Here is a 16,930-nt window from a genome sequence, read left to right as displayed (position 1 = left end):
CACATCCCTACTAGATGCCATTGTATTCTTTTCTTTTTTTCCTTTTATAAATTGCCTATTGATTTGTGTATTATAAATTGTCTAACTGTCTAGGCTGCTCAATTAATTGAATTTTTATTGCGATTTCGATTTGTGTGTCAAATGATTTCCAAACTCATATAATCGAGTTGAAACGAGCTTAACAAAGTTTATTTTGGAACAGCTGGATATAAAGTTTATTTTGGATACTTTTATACATATATACACTAGGGATGTAACAATAACCGAAATATCGTATCGTCAGAATTGTCATAATAATATCGTGGTCCATCATAATATATCAAATTGCAAGGTTTTTCACTTAAAGGTATTAAAAAAGAGGGACAGGGAACTGTTATTAAGCACTTTAAATCTTATTTCTTTGGAAGATGACAGTAATGATTCACACTGAAGACTGTTCAAGGTATTTAAAAAAGAAAAAAATAGTGTATGTACAATTCTGTTAATCCCTCCAAAATATCACAATAATTATCGTACCGTGAGAAGCATATCGTGATAATATTGTACCGTGAGACTTGGATATCGGTACATCTCTAATAGACACTAAAGAATATTTTATTTATATTTTATTTATGTTTTACACATCGCAAAACTGCTCTAAGGTTGATATTTGTAGCCTATATTTATTTTCACTTTATTTGAAAGTTTTGCATAAATTATCAATAACAAAGTGTTTTTTGTTTTTTTTTAAAGAGAGAAATGCTGAATAAATGCAATGAGTAATTAAAAAAAATTATTGTTTGAATAATCGTGATTCCTATATTGACCAAAATAATCGTGATAATGATTTGTTCCATAATCAAGCAGCGTAATGTCATTGCAGTGTTCCGTTATGTTCAGCAGATCAACAGTTACGACCGGCTGCCTGTGAGTGACGTCGAAGAAGTGATTAGAGTCTCGTCCATTGTGAAAAGCTTTGGCAGGTTGTGAAGACGCTGCTGCTGAATCCACGGTTTTATCACATGTCCAGTGTTGGGAACTACACCGGAAGTCGTCATCCGCATGATTCCAAAGTACCATATTTGAAGTACATATTTTCCTCCACAAACAACAAAATCTTCAGTTTTGTTACACATGAAACTGCCAACCTGTAGTTTAGATCTGTACAAACATGTTCTGAAATGTGATTCTTACAGGTTCTTGTATGAGATGTTGTCGTCTTGTTGTTGCACAGGTTTGTGTGTTTGTGTTTTTACAGACTGCAGTTACGTTTCACCCCGTAATCTGCTTTTACGAGGCCTTCTAACGTTTACAGCTTTACAAACCTTAACGTATATAATGTAAAGTCTGTCTTCTGTTGTTGCTGCTGGCATTTTACGCTTTTGCTAATGTATATAGTCCCTGAATGAAGAAAAAATAAATAAATAAATAAAAATAATAATAATAATGACAATAATAATAAACATACAATTACAGTTATTTTAATAGTCGACTAATCACAATTATTCCTACTAATTTATATTGATATGTTCCCATCAAACACTTTTCTCCATGGAGATGTTTTGAAGATTGCTTTATCTGGAATGTTTCGCAGTATGGCATTAAACCTTTCTATCTTCACGGAGACCAAACCAGAACAAGTTACAGGTCAGATCTGTGGAGAGGTGACCCCGCTCACAGTCAGAACGTCTATTTTTCTAGGTGTTTTTGAGCTTTAAAACCACCTGTAATTGAATAAATGTAAGCAGGGATGTAACAATAACCGAAATACCGTGATATCGTATCGTCAAAGTTCTCACAATAATATCGTGGATCCATCACAATATATCGAATTACAAGTCTCATTGCTTAAATTAAGAGTTATGGTGCAGTGACAGCTAAAAAAAACACAGAGGGAACTACACAGACCATGATCCTTTGCTCCATTTCTGCGCAGACTACAAGAAGAAATAACAGTACTAAGCACTTTTAAGTCTTTGGATTAAGTCTTGTCAAGGCATTTTAAGAGAAAAAGTAACATATAAAATTTTGTTAGCTCCACAAAATATCGCAATAAATATCGTACTGTGAGATGTATATCGTGAAAATATCGTACTGTGAGATTTGGATATTGCTACATCCCTAATCGTGAGCTTTCCCACGATATCGCAATAAATATCGTACCGTGAGATTCATACTGAGACAATATCGTATCGTGAGACTTGGATATCGTTACATCCCTAAATGTAAAGTAAAGCTGTTTAATGTCACACTGTGGAACAACCAGGCAGAGTAATGACATCTCCATAAAAACAAGCAACCAAAAATGTACACAGTGCACCTTTAGAAGAAAATCTAAACTTGTAATCAGTACACACACTCGCAAAAGTGCTTAACTTGTTTTGTCCTGTGGCCCCGTCGTAAACACAAAGTGAACGCACATTCCTCACAGCTGTATGCCACGGCTGAGATGTTCCGCTGTAGTAAAATGTCAGTCACAGTTACACAGAAGAACATCTGGTTCGTCTGGTTCTGCGGCCTCACTAACACACACACATATAGGCCTCTGCTTGTGCCGAGGAACAACTGAATGAAACAGTTGAGAGAAACACGAGGAATACAACAAAAAAATATGCACGTGGAAGACTGTGATATCTGCTAAAGATTTTATTAGTCTGGTAATTATTTTATTAAATCATCCTATTTTACACGAAATTGCCCCTTGTGAGATTTTTGACCATGTTATAATGTTGTTACCTCATCAAAAACATCCCACGAGTTGTGTTTGGTTTCATTCACACATGTTTGAGTCATCCTGCGTTATGTCTATCTCCATCTTCAAAGCTCAAAACGCTCTGTTGCACCTTGTGATGTCAGGACCCAGTACTTTTCCACATGGTTCCCCTTTTCACTGACAAAATTTCTAAACTTTTCCATGACCTAAAGTGAATTTTCCATGACTTTACGGCACGTACATGTGTAGAATTAATCAGACTTTCAGGGCTAAATATGAAATGTTAACCCTTTCCACTCAAATTATGGTTTGGGATTATAGATTTTTAACGTTCAAAATCCTGTCAGTGCATTTGTTGTTGTCTCTTTGAAAAATACAGTATGTGCCTTTTGTTTAAGACTATAAGTTGCATATTTTTCATGGTTTGGTTGTTTCCTGTGACTCTTGTGCCTTTTATATATTAAAATTTTCACACTGAATGTGTGAGAGGTTCTAGTCTTGTGTGTCAGTATCTGCTGCTCCTGTTCCTCCTGTACCACTGTCACTTGGCTCTACTGCGCATGTCTCCTGCAGAAAGAGCCTCTGTCCTGCTGCAAGTCGTGAAATATTCAGCCGAAAACGGTAATCGAGCAGCAGAAAGAAAGTTTGGAGAGAGTGAGAAACTTGTGACATCAGGACAGTGAACCATGCAAATTTCCTGAAGTCACTGGTTGGATGGACAAAGCCTGGACTTCAGTGACACCGAAACCATCCTGTCGGGATTCCAGAAAGACCCAAATAATTCTAACTAAACTGATGCTGAGTCTGACGACAGTGACACAGAAGAGGAAGCGGCGCTCTGTTTACCTCCGGAGGTCGAGGAGTTACTCAGAAGTGACACCGAGGATGAAGAATTGAATGGATTTAGTGATTTGGAGTGAGATGGAGAGTTTGTTAAACTTGTTCTGTTCTGTTGTTTATGTTATAGTTTATCTGAAGAACTGTTCATATGTGACGTTAACAATCTATTGTTCTCTCTTCTATTGTTTTTACTAGAACTTGACTTTCAACAGGAAATGTCAGTTCCTGGTCTCTGATTTTATAAAATAAATTTCCCCCAAAAAGTGCAACTTATATATGTTTTTTCTTCTTCTTCATTACGCATTTTTTGGCTGGTGCAACTTATACTCCAGAGCAACTTATAGTCCGAAAAATACAGAACATTCAGAAATAATCATAATAGCCTAATGATAACTTAACAAAATGCTGGAGTTGTGTAAAAGATACTTAAAGAGATTCTAAAATTCCATGATTTTTCCAGGATTTCCATGACCGTGGGAACCCTGTTTTCAACTTTTTCAGTTTTTCAGTTAACACATTTACATTCAGGTGTATGTAGTTTAAAAACACAGTGGGGCACTTCTTGTATTGTGTTTTCTGTTTGAGAAGAGGAACTCTAAGTCCAAATATGCAGGGTTTCTGCATTAAACGTGCGAATGAAACAAAACACAGCTCCAGGTCTGTTTTTGATGAGGAAACGGCATTATAACAGATCAGAAAATAGCGTATTATGGGCCTTTACAAATATTTGGAGAGAAAGATAAAGTCCTGCAGTTGGTTCGTTGGATCTTTGGGAGTTAGTGGACGGTTTAATGTTTTCACTGTGGTGTAATGCCACTAAGAAGAGGAAGCCATCTATCATCAGGCCAGTTCAGATCAATATTGTGCTGTACGAGGAACAGAATAATAAATAATCTACGTATTTTAAAGTTTAATCCTGGAGCATTAATGACAGACGACTGAAATATGAGCGGCTAAAATAATCCAAGAATCCCATGCATTTCAGAACATGTTTGTGGAAGTCTGAACTACAGGGTTTGCAGCTTTTCCCTCATAAAAAAGAACATTTTAGACATTTTGCTGAGGACATTGTTTTTCCTAAATGAACACGGCCTTCATGATTTCATAATTGCAATTTTAATTAAACGAGCAGCTCCAGAAATTGTACCAAAGATGACTCACAAATATTTAGGGCTGCAGCCGACAAAAAAAAAAAAAAAAAAATCTGATATGCCCTGTTAACTAATTAGTCGACAAAAAGGGAGTGTGGCAAAAACGATCCAAACTAAGACTGGTGCAAGCAAAAACAACTATTTTTAAGAAGAAATGTATCAGGAAACTGTATTTATGCGTAAAAATCTTCATCAGCTTTCTCACGTCGTACATTCTGCTTTCTTAAACTCTAAATGAAATGATTACTCATACAAACTTTGGTCGACAAAGACGTCCAAACAACTAACAAATGTTATGTTAGTAATACTTCGACATGACATGACATGACATCGCGCTGGAAGTATTGTGTGTGTGTGTGTACGTCTGTGGCGGAATGTTCAACAGTTACCGTGGTGACAATGCACACATTGGCAAACACCGTCAAAAACGTTTTAACTTTCAAAATGTCTGACACTGTTGGGCAAGTTACTGCAAAACTAATGTGTGATTTATGACTTGTTACTGTCATTTCAAAGTCATTCATTACATTACAATATTACTGTGTTTAAAATATAAAACATTACACAACTATTGCAGCACTTTAAGAGACGCTCAACGAAATAACTGTCACTGATTGTCAAATAACAATCAGCGAGTGAAGATGACGAAGTCTGACTGAACCAGGACTAAACGTGGACTAAACGTGGACTAAACGTGGACTAAACGTGGACTAAACGTGGACTAAACGTGGACTAAACGTGGACTAAACGTGGACTAGGCCTGTCCCGACACTCAGATCGGTAAAGATGGCGTTTCACCGCTGCTGATATCAGACGCAAAAGTGGCGTCGCGTCTTCACTTTTTATTCTGTTTTTAGATTAGCGTTTTCGAGAGGAAGTCTGCGTGCATACGGTGACGCAAAAGTGTGAAAAATTCGATTGTGTTTGCATGCCAGGCAGCTCGGTGGTGACACTTAGTGGTGATGTAGGTGACGTAAACGTGTACGCGACGTGAGCAGATCTGAACAGAGTTTTGCGTCTTGGGCAGTGTAGACGGAAACACTACGGCGGAGCGTGTTCAACTTTTCCACTCTGGAGGATGGTTTCAGATTTTTACATTTTTAAGCCCCAAAAAAGCCGTCACCGTCTAAACGAAAGGCACTTCCGATCAAATATTTTGTTGTTTTTACTCGCAAGCGTTCTCATGTAAACAGGCCCTATGTCTGTCTCTTTGTCGAGCTTCACACAAAGCAGTGCCTACAGTTAGCATCACACCCCAAGGACATTTCGATTGCACCAGAGGCGAAGTATCAATAACACCGTACGTATATCTCTACAGTAAAGACTCTAGTATTTGTGTGTAATCATTGGCCGTGTGGAGCGGGAGGGACTCTGTGTGTTCTGCTCCCATAAACCGCAGACTTTGGCCCTCGCGCCTCAGACTCCGCCCCCTCCTCGCAGGTCTGGACCAGCGCGGCCAATCGGATCGCAGGCTCCCGCACTCTCACCTGCTCGTGTTCAGGTCAGGGAGATTTACAGGTTTAATGCCACACTGTGAAACATTCCAGGCAAAGCAATAACAATTCTGTGAAGACAAACCGTCTGTGGTGGATCTAGTGTGGTGGATGTCAATATATCGTATCGTTTAATGTGATGATACGGTATCGATATATCGCCAAGAGTTATTTTGTTACAGCTACAGTTTTGTTGCTTGTTCAGAGGAAGGAAACTCATTTATGGGACACATCTGACATTTTCACTGTTTTGATGATTAAAATGTTCACTTTGCACCAGAAGTGGTTTAACAAAGACTTTTAGTATCACAGCCATAATTTAGCCCTTTTTTAATCGAACCGTATCAAATCGATTTGAAATATATCGTACAGAATCGAAAGCTCACTGTATCGAGGTATGTATCGTATCGGCAACTTCTTAATGATACCCAGCCTTAATGTCAAGCTTATCTTACTCAAGAATCAGGATTATTCAGGTCACAATATTCTCGTAAAATCTAAAAATAAAAACAAAAAAAACGTATCATTAATGACAATATTAGAAGCAAATTTAAGTATTTTTAATTCAACTGGTTCAGCAATAGACTACAAGTGTTTATGGAGCTCAACAGTGTCCACACACCCCCGGAAGTAAATTTCTCATTTATTTTTATATTAGACTTTCCAAAACAACTAAAAATAATAAAAAAAAACATTAAAAGTTTGCAAGCTTGCTCAGATTAATGACCACAAGACCTATAATGTTGTTTAAAATCTGTTTCTAAATCTTTATAAACCAGTAAATTATTAAAACATTTGGCTGAATCTTGTGTTTTAAATGTGCTTTTTGGACTTAAAACAACTGCGTTATGAATATTAGTAAACACGTAGCTGGTTAGTCTTCAAACTGTCTTAATATTTTACATTTTTCTAAAAGTCTGAGGTAAAATTGACTGGAAAATTTACTTCCAGAACCAGTCACTGTTGAGCTCCAAAGTTAAGATGACAGTTTATGCCACCTCAGCTTTACTTTATTGCTCAGAAAGTTGAATTTGATAAACCAGCTCACACACTTTAACAGGTTAGATCACAAAAAAGGAAGAAAAATAATCATCTGACTATTGTTTGGTGCTGGTGTGAATAATCGTGAATAAATGTTGAATCACAGAGTTATTTCTAAAAATAAACCACAACACCAAACTTTTATATCTAAACCCTCATCTTACACAGCTCATGTTTTGAGATAAAGTTCATTTAGAAAAGGGTTTACAGAAACTATCAGGCTTTGGGTCGTCATGTCAGAGGCATAAAATCATGTCAAAAACCATTCTTGATCGAGATATTCACTGTGGAAATACTGTACACTGAACACTTAAGCCTCGGTCACCTGCACAGTCTAAGAACTTTTTTGTTTTTGCTCATTTCCTACGGTGTTCTAGAGGCGTTCTTACAAAAACACAGTCATGAAGAGTCAAGTTTCTAGTCATGTTGATTTTTTTCTACAATAGCCATGTTGCTATGAGCGTCACAATAATAACTATACTCAACTTTTTCTTCAATATATGAGCTGGAACAATATATTTTTGGCTTAATGTTTATCGTGTGTATTCTCTTTGTCATTTTAGTTGTAATTAGTTGTACTTTTTGAGCTGTGGAGTAAATTCTGTGGTTCTTTCGCTTCATTCCGCTATTTATTTGCCACAGCTCAAGCCTTTAAATACTGTCTATTGAAAAATGGTTTACTGGGATTATCCTGCTTTATTTCTATTGTGTCAGCGGCATGAAGTAGTTTCAGTATTGCCATTTATCGCAGTATATCTCTGTAACGATATATAGTACTTCTGAATGAGTTATCGTGACAGGCCTAGACATACGAACACCTGACAAACCCCCTGACCCATTTTCCCACACTGAAGGCATTAAGTTGTTATTAAATGCACTTTATTAAATCAATTTATAATTCAATATATGATTTTCTTTTTAGTATTTAGTATTTGTTTTGTTTATTAAGCTATTTGGATATACATAACCACTCCTTTAGACTTTACTTTTTACTGATCTCATACATTTTTTCCAGTCATAAGAAATTCTTTGTTTTATTTATTTATAGTTTTAAACCTATTGCGGGTTTTCATCACACTCTCAGATGGGGGGGCAAGAGAGTTTTTCCCATTAATAACAGGAAAAACTGTAAATTCACAAATGTTAAACCTGATCATTTATTTTTGCTACTAGACCAACGAACTGCATTTTAACAATATCAATTTTAGTTGGTCCCGTCTTTATTAAATATCATTGGCCTTGGGTGGGGGTGGGCAGTTCCTTTTCCCTGGGGCCACATGAGAAACAGAAAATATTGTGGAGGGCCGGGCCAAAATGCTTAATCAAATTCTGCATAATATTAAACGTATTTCTTTATAAAAAGCAGTAAATATCATTGTTTTGATGAGCTGGTAAGACCAGTAAGAGTTTATGTTATGACTAAGCAATGAAAAAGTGAGGTTGACTTAAAGAAAATGTAATAAAAAAAAAAAAAAAAGCAATGCATCTTTAGTCCATGCATGAGGAAAAATTATAAAATATGTTTATTTTGTAATTCCAAATGAGCTTAAACTGGCTGGTCAGAGTCAACCAAAGCTGCACCATGCCCAGGTCTGGCCTCGGGTGACCAAATTTTCAAAATCAAAAACTGAGACACTCCCAGTATGTGGTGGTTGGTAATAATTAAACTGTGAAACGAGCACGTAAATAAAGAAAACTGCACTCGGCCCATTCATGACGAACATGTGAGTCAGTACAGTCACATTGTCTTTGTGTTTTGGTCGTTTGTAAGCAGCTTTTCTGTATTTTACTTAAACAGATGACAATTTATGCCTCTCTTTACTAGGAATGTATCAATAACCAAAATATTGTGATATCATATCATCAAAGTTCTCATAATAATATCGTGGACCATCACAATATATCGTATTACAAGTCTCTTTTCTTAAATTAAGAGTTATGGTGCCTATACCACACCGGGTAAATAGGGACGTCTGCTCACCCTAGATTGGTCTGTAAAATCATCTGAAATCCAGTCATGTGTTAACATTTGAGCTGGAGTTGGTAAAATAATGAACATCTATGACACATTCAGTGTTGGGAAGGTGACTTTTAAAATGTATTCCCCTACAGATTACAGATTACATACACCAGAATGTAGTCTGTAACGTAATCCATTAAATTACTTAAAGTGAGTAATGTAATCTGAATACTTTGGATTACTTGATATTGTCTTGCTTTTTAAAACTACATGAATTTACCAACCACATCCTGAAAATTCTTGTTTGTTCTCTTCAAATTGGCTGCTGAGCCCAAGTCTCCATGAAAAGGTAAATGTTTGCTGTAACATAACAAAGACTAAAAAATCATAACATAAAATGTTTTGTCTGCTTAAAGATAATAACAATCCCAGTCTTTACTTAACCATATTAAAAAAATAAATAAAATTTAAATAAAAAAAAATAAAATAGAGAAATCCCTAGTCCTGGTTTTAGTCCCGGTTTAGCCCAAAATGTGAAAACAGGAAAATACCGCCCTGTAATCCATTTATTTCAACAAAGTAACTGTAATCCAATTACCACTCACTGAAACAGTAACTGTAACTGAATACAGTTACTCATAATTTGTACTCTGATTACTTAATGCCGGTACATGTAATCTGTTACTCCCCAACACTGGACACATTCGTAGTGAGTTCTAGTATCTGTAAAGTGTTTCAAAGCTGGTCACATGTCTTAGAATATGGTTCACTAAGAAAAAGTTAATTTTCAACATCATCATTCACATTTCTGTAGCACTATCTTACATTGTACTTCAGAAGTTGTTATCCTGACAGGCCTGGCTGATACAGAACTTTTATCTCGCTTACGATAGCAGTAATCTGTTATTTATTTTGTAAAATACATTATGAAATATGTTAATAAAATGTTTTCTTAGGGCCGGGCGCTCGCTGATAATCTGGTAGCCCTGTTTAGCAGCCTAGCGCACACAGGGTGGATGCTAACGGGCTAACAGCTACACCCACTGTGGCTTTTAAGAGGCAGAGCGCTGGATTGGAATTAGCGGCGGAAATGAGAACACTGTTGTTTTCAGTAATACTAGACCACCAAAAGCCATTTAGCCACAATATCACACAAAAAAAAAGCTCTCAGCCGCGCTACGCTAATGCTAAAGTAGCTTCTAATACCCACAGCGTTAGCCAAGGCCGCAGGTTTTATTTCTTTGTGGAAAATGAATCAGAGACGCTCAATTTTGGTGAAATACTAATTGATATTTAAAGGTGCACTGTGTAACTTCTCTAGAGAATCTATCTGCTTGTCTCCATGGAGATGTTAATGCTGTGGCTGAAATGTTCCATAGCACGGCTTTAAGGTTAAGGTGATGTATACAGATGACCAAAAATATCAAAATATCAATATATCGTATCTTTTAATGTGATGATACAGTTTTGATATCGTGGGCTGCTGTATCGATATATCACCAAGAGTATTTTTTGGTATATTTTACTAAATTATTTTGTTACAGCTATAGTTTTGTTGTTTATTTAGAGGAAGGAAATTCGTTTATGCGACACATTTGACATTTTCACCGTTTTGATGATTAAAATATTTGTGTTTCATATGAACTTTACAACAAAAAAAGTGGTTTAACAAAGACTTTTAGTGTCACAGACATGATTTAGCCTTTATTTTTTACTGAACCGTATCAGATAGATTTGAAATATTTATCGTATCGAATTGAAAGTGCACTGTATTGAGATATGTATCGTATCGTGGCCTAGGTATCGAGATATGTATCGTATCGGCAACTTCTTAACGACACCCAGCCCTAGTGATGTATTGAGTTAGAAAATCAGCATTCTGTGTCATAATAAAATAGTGAGACTAAATGTTGGGGTTTGTTTATGTCATTTTTACCGATCTTCCCGAAGCGGTACACATTTTTTCAGTATGTAATATCAATATAATCCTCAATAGCTCGCAGAAGTTTACTGTGTCTACTAGACATTTGAACTGAACAGTGACGACATTCATTCTGACTTTCTAAAAAAGGATATTAAGTATGATGGACAACACCACATTATATTAGCTACATCCCAACAGTTAGGTCACGATATCCAAATTTCTCGGTACGATATTTTCACTATATACATCTCAAGGTATGATATTTATTGCAATATTTTGTTGAGGTTAACAAACTTGTCAATTGCCTTGAAAAGCCCTCGGTTCTGTCGTAAACCAAAGAGTTAAGATTTAAAAGAGCTTATCAGAGTCATTTCTTTGCATAAATTGGACTGAAGCAGAGCAAAGGATCATGGTCTATGTAGTTCTATCTGTTACTTTTAGCTATTGCTGCACCATAAGAATGAAACTATGCAAAAACACTTGTAAATTCGATATATTGTGATGCCCACGATATTATTGTGAGACTTTTGACGATACGATATCACAATATTCCCATTATTGTTACATCCCTACTTGATGGTACATTCAAGGTTGTTCGTGAACCTTTTGAACAGCTATTGTCTGTTCACTCCTTCCTCAAAAGTGAAAGTACCATAAAGCTAGTGTATAGTTTGTTTGTATGTATGAATACATGTGTTGAGATATATCGTAACTTGCGTGTGTAATTCATACAATATATGTAATGAAAAAAAATGTTGAAGGAAACTGATCCTCTGCATTTGACCCAAACTTCAACCAGTGCTGCTGGATAGGGATATTAACAATAATCGAAATATCGTGATATTGTATCGCGAAAGTTTTCACAATAATATCATGGACCATCACAATATATCCAATTACAAGTCTTTGTTTAAATTGAAGAGTTATGGTGCAGCAACAGCTAAAAAAAAAAAAAAAAAAAGAAAGAGGGAACTACATAGACCATGATCCTTTGCTCCATTTCAGTGCAGACTACAAGAAGAAATAACAGTTCTAAGCAATTTTAAGTCTTAGTTGTTTGGATTAAGTCTTGTCGAGGCAGTTTAAGAGGAAAAAGTCACATTTTAACAGTTTGCCTCCACAAAATATCGCAATAAATATCATACCGTGAGATGTATATTGTGAAAATATCATATCGAGAGATCTGGATATTGTTACATCCCTAACTGTGAGCCTTCCCACCGTATCGTCAGCTTTCCCACGATATCGCAATAAGTATCGTATCATGAAACTTGAGATATTGTGATATATATACTGGGTGGTCTTAGTTGGAACATTTGACCTGTTGTGTGTGTTTTGGGTTGAACATGTAAACTCCACACAGAAAAGCCCAACGAATCGAACCCGGAAACTACTTGTTGTGAAGCAGGTGTGTTAGCCACTAAGATACCGTGCCCTTTTTATTCTTTTTTTATTACTTATCTAGCTTGTGTTTAACATTTACAAACACATTCTTACTATGGGTGGGGTCACCACTCCACAGATCTGATCTATAATTTGGCCTGGTGGCGTCATCTGTTTGACTCGAGGCGATGCATAACTCTAATACCACACTCCGGAACAATGCAGGCATGCTAAGTAACATCTCCGTGGAGACAGGACATGGAGCAGTTGGCTGGCCCTCCAACAGAAAAATGACAAAGTGCAGCTTTAAATGATCTTTGCTGTGACTGGTGAGTAGGGATGTAACGATAACCGAAATATCGTGATATTGTATCATTAAAAGTCTCACAATAATATCAGTATCATGTCAGAATATATCGAATCACAAGTTCCTTTGCTTAAATTCATGGTTTTATGGTAGCAACAGCTTATAAACATTGGGAACTACATATCCCATGATTCATTTCAGCACAGACAACATGAAGAAATATGTTTTTTACTTGAATTCTTGAGATTATGATGCAAATAATTCACACTAAAATGAGGGGCACTGCAGACAAGTGGTTAAAAGCTGTTTTTATCAGCTTCAGAACATCAGTAAACTCAGACCAATTTTATCAAATGCTGAACTTGAAATGATTGTTCACTCTTTTATTTCACCTCGTTTAGATTATTGTAATTCTCTTTTTACTTGTTTTAATGCTTACAATGTACAAAATGCGGCTGCAAGGTTTTTAACAGGAGCAAACAGGCGAACTCACATTACATCTGTTTTATCTTCACTGCTCTGGCTTCCTGTTAAGCTCCGTGTTGATTTTAAAATTTTGCTTTTAACTTACAGAGCTTTAAATGGACAGGCACCCCAGTACATCAGGGACTTACTGCGGCCCTACTCCTCAGGCCACACCCTCCGGTCCTCTGGTCAGGGCCTCTTGATGGTCCCAAAGACCCGATTTAAAACTCGGGGTGACGTGTGCTTTCAGGCTGTGGCTCCCAAATTATGGAATGCCCCGCCCCTAGCCCTACGTGAGGCAGACTCTCTAGACTCTTTCAAAAAGCAGCTCAATACACTGCTATTTAGACAGACTTTTAGTTGACTGTGTCTGTAATTCTTCTTGTCTTGTTCTTGTCTATGTTGTTTTTGTTCTGTAAAGCACTTTGAGATTTTTTTATCTGTGAAAGGTGCTATATAAATAAAGATTGACTTGTTTTAAAAGCAAAATAAGGTGTCCTATCTACAATTATATCAGCCTCTTCAAAATATCGCAATAAATATCATACCATGAGATGCATATCGTGATAATATCGTACTGTGACATTTGGATATTGTTACATCTGTACCGGTGAGTGTAGGGCACTAAACCACAAGCGCTGTTTTACATCCCGGCTATAATCATTTGTTTCCTCATGATACAGCGGCAATTATTCAAATGTTGTGGTTTTTCGGCGCATGGACAATCTGTGCTCTCCACTCACACATGTTTAATGCCATACTGCGGAACATTCCAGGCATGCCAAATAACAACCTATAATCTGCAAGTCTATTATTAGTATGAATAACGTATCGATGAAAGGGTTAAGGCTGGATTCAGTGTTGAAGTGAAAATTGCTCAAAGACGTTACACTAAACACTATTTTTAAAACACCATCGCACAATAAACCCAAAGCAGGATTATCACAGGAAATCCTTGCATGAACTACACTGTAAATAAACCATAAAACAGTAGCGGTGTAACGATATTTATTGCGATATCGTGGGAAAGCTCACGATATGGTGGGGAGTCTCACGATTAAGGATGCAACAATATCCAAATCTCTCAGTACGATATTTTCACGATATACATCTCACGGTATGATATTTATTGCGATATTTTATGGAGGTTAACAAAACTTAATATGCGACTTTTTCGTCTTAAAATGCCTTGACAAGACTTAATCCAAAGAACTAAGACTTAAAAGTGCTTAGAACTGTTATTTCTTCTTGTAGTCTGCACTGAAATGGAGCAAAGGATCATGGTCTATGTAGTTCCCTCTGTCTTTTTTAGCAATTTCTGCACCATAACTCTTAATTAAAGCAAAGAGATTTGTAATTCGATATATTGTGACAGTCCACGATATTATTGTGAGAACTTTGACGATACGATATCACGATATTTCGGTTATTGTTACATCCCTATAAAACAGTAGTAGTAGTAGTAGTAATAGGCAAGGGAGTCGAATTGGACCCTCTTCCTGTTCATTTATATTGTAGTAGTAGTAGTAGTAGTAGTAGTGGTGTGCAAAAATATTGAAATACCAATATATCGTATCGTTTAATGTGATGTTACAGTATTGATATCAATTATTTAGTTACAGCTACAGTTTTGTTGCTTGTTTAGAGGAAAGAAACTTGTTTATGCAATACATTATGCAATATTTTCACTGTTTTGATGATTAAAATGTTTGTGTTTCATATGAATTTTGCACAAGAAGTGGTTTAACAAAGACTTTTAGTATCACAGCTGTGATTTTTTAAAACTGAACCATATCGAATTGATTTGACAGATATTATACACATATATCGAACCGAAAGTGCACTGTATCGAGATATGTATCGTATCGTGGCCTGTGTATTGAGGTATGTATCGTATCGGCAACTTCTTAATGACACCCAGCCCTAGTTTTGATGATTAAATTTTTTGTGTTCCATATGAAGTTTGCACAAGAAGTGGTTTAACAAAGACTTTTAGTATGACAGCTTTGATTTAATCTTTATTTTTTACTGAACTGTATCAAATCGATTTGAAATATATCATATCGAATCGAAAGCTCACTATATAGGGATATGTATCGTATCGGCAACTTCATAATACCCAGCCCTAAGTATTAGTAGTTTCTGGAGTAAGCCATTAAATGTTATACGACTTTCTATAACTCAAATGTTAACGTATGATAAAAAGATAAGAGAAAGTTAAAGATATTGAACCCAAAAATAGAGCGCATTTCTCAATTCCTAACACTCCCTCTTGTAAAACCCCTCTAGAATGTCAAGTTCCTCAGAGGTATTCAGGAAATGTGCAAAATTAGAATACTTAGAATTCTTCAAATAAAAGTAACAACTACAAAGTCATATTTCTCTTCTTTTTTTTTGAACATTTGTGATGGATCGCATAAATGCTGTTACAATGGAGTCAGCCTCACAATGCAAAACAAATAGTGAGATTTATCAGCGTTGCCCAACCCTGCTGAACACGGATCAAGTCTAAGTAATAAATGACCTGCATTGTAAAGTGAAATAAGTAAAGTTTATATGAGGACAATGCCTAAAATTCACCTGTCCAAACTGTCAAATGGGACTGAACAGTTCTTAGTCAATATAAAAATCTAGTACCCTGTATTCTAGTGTTATTCCATGTCCTGTCTGTAGATTATTTGTTGGTTTCGGCTTTCAGGGTGTAAGAAAAAAAGCGATTCTTCATTGCACAATTCTCAAACCGATTCAAAATGCATCTGAATAGATTTTTTTCATTAGCTGCCTTCACTGTTCTCATGAATTAAAAAAAGTAATAAGTTATATTTCATACAATTTGTTTCTCGTGAAGGTGTAGTTGACTATATTACTGAAACTTGATAAATTGCAATATATCATCCATTGTTTTAGTATTGGGATATATCGTGATATATTGAATTGTGACATGGATATCATATGTATCGTATCGTCAGACTCAAAGCAATGCATAAAACTTTTCACAATTCAAAAGATCTAATATTTTGCTTTAAAGCCAGACTGGTGCCACTAGTGCCTCCGCTCAATTTCATTTCTCTCCAGCGACTAGGTCAGAAATCGGAATACACTAGATGGTTCGCAAAAAAACCCCGGAAGTGCAAGTTCAGGCACCAGCCAATCAGCGAAGAGCCAGACATTCTGTGTTGGCAACGATTCCCGAGATCGAGGATTTAAAGCCAGAACAAAGAGAATGTTTGGTGAATTTTATCAAGAGGAAAGATGTTATTGTCCTTCTTACGGGATTTGGGGCATTACATACGTCACGATCAAATAGCAGCGATTGGTTCAATAAAAAAGTACCCGCCTACTGTCGAGCAAACGAATCGTAATGCTGTGAGGTCAGACGGTTTCCACAAAGTAAAACCGGCTGATGAATCAGGCTACGATGTACAGCACTTTCTGGTCTATTTTATGTTTTTTCCTCATCAAAAACAGACCTGGAGTTGTGTTTTGTTTAATTCACACACATTTAATCACACAAACCCTGCAGATTTAAGCTCTTCTCAAACAGAAAACACTCACTTCCACCTTGTGTTTTCAAACTCCACACACTTTCACTAAAATCAATTTGATCATTTCATCAATGGACTTAAAAATCTCTACTAAACTAAAGATAAAACGTAGCTGTGTATTTAAAAACT

The 16,930-nt window shown here is 36.2% G+C and overlaps 1 protein-coding gene across 1 annotated transcript in view; it reads right to left on the bottom strand.

The window, feature by feature from the left end:
- The window catches only part of LOC110162507 (guanine nucleotide-binding protein G(q) subunit alpha), a 49,983-nt gene that overhangs the window by 31,357 nt on the left and 1,696 nt on the right, over positions 1-16,930 (bottom strand). The gene's annotated exons all lie outside the window — the stretch shown is intronic.

Source organism: Boleophthalmus pectinirostris, unplaced genomic scaffold (assembly GCF_026225935.1).
Source record: "Boleophthalmus pectinirostris isolate CB_2022bp ecotype Guang Dong unplaced genomic scaffold, ASM2622593v1 HiC_scaffold_4, whole genome shotgun sequence".
NCBI lineage: Eukaryota > Metazoa > Chordata > Actinopteri > Gobiiformes > Gobiidae > Boleophthalmus > Boleophthalmus pectinirostris.
This window is presented reverse-complemented; position numbering and strand designations above follow the sequence as displayed.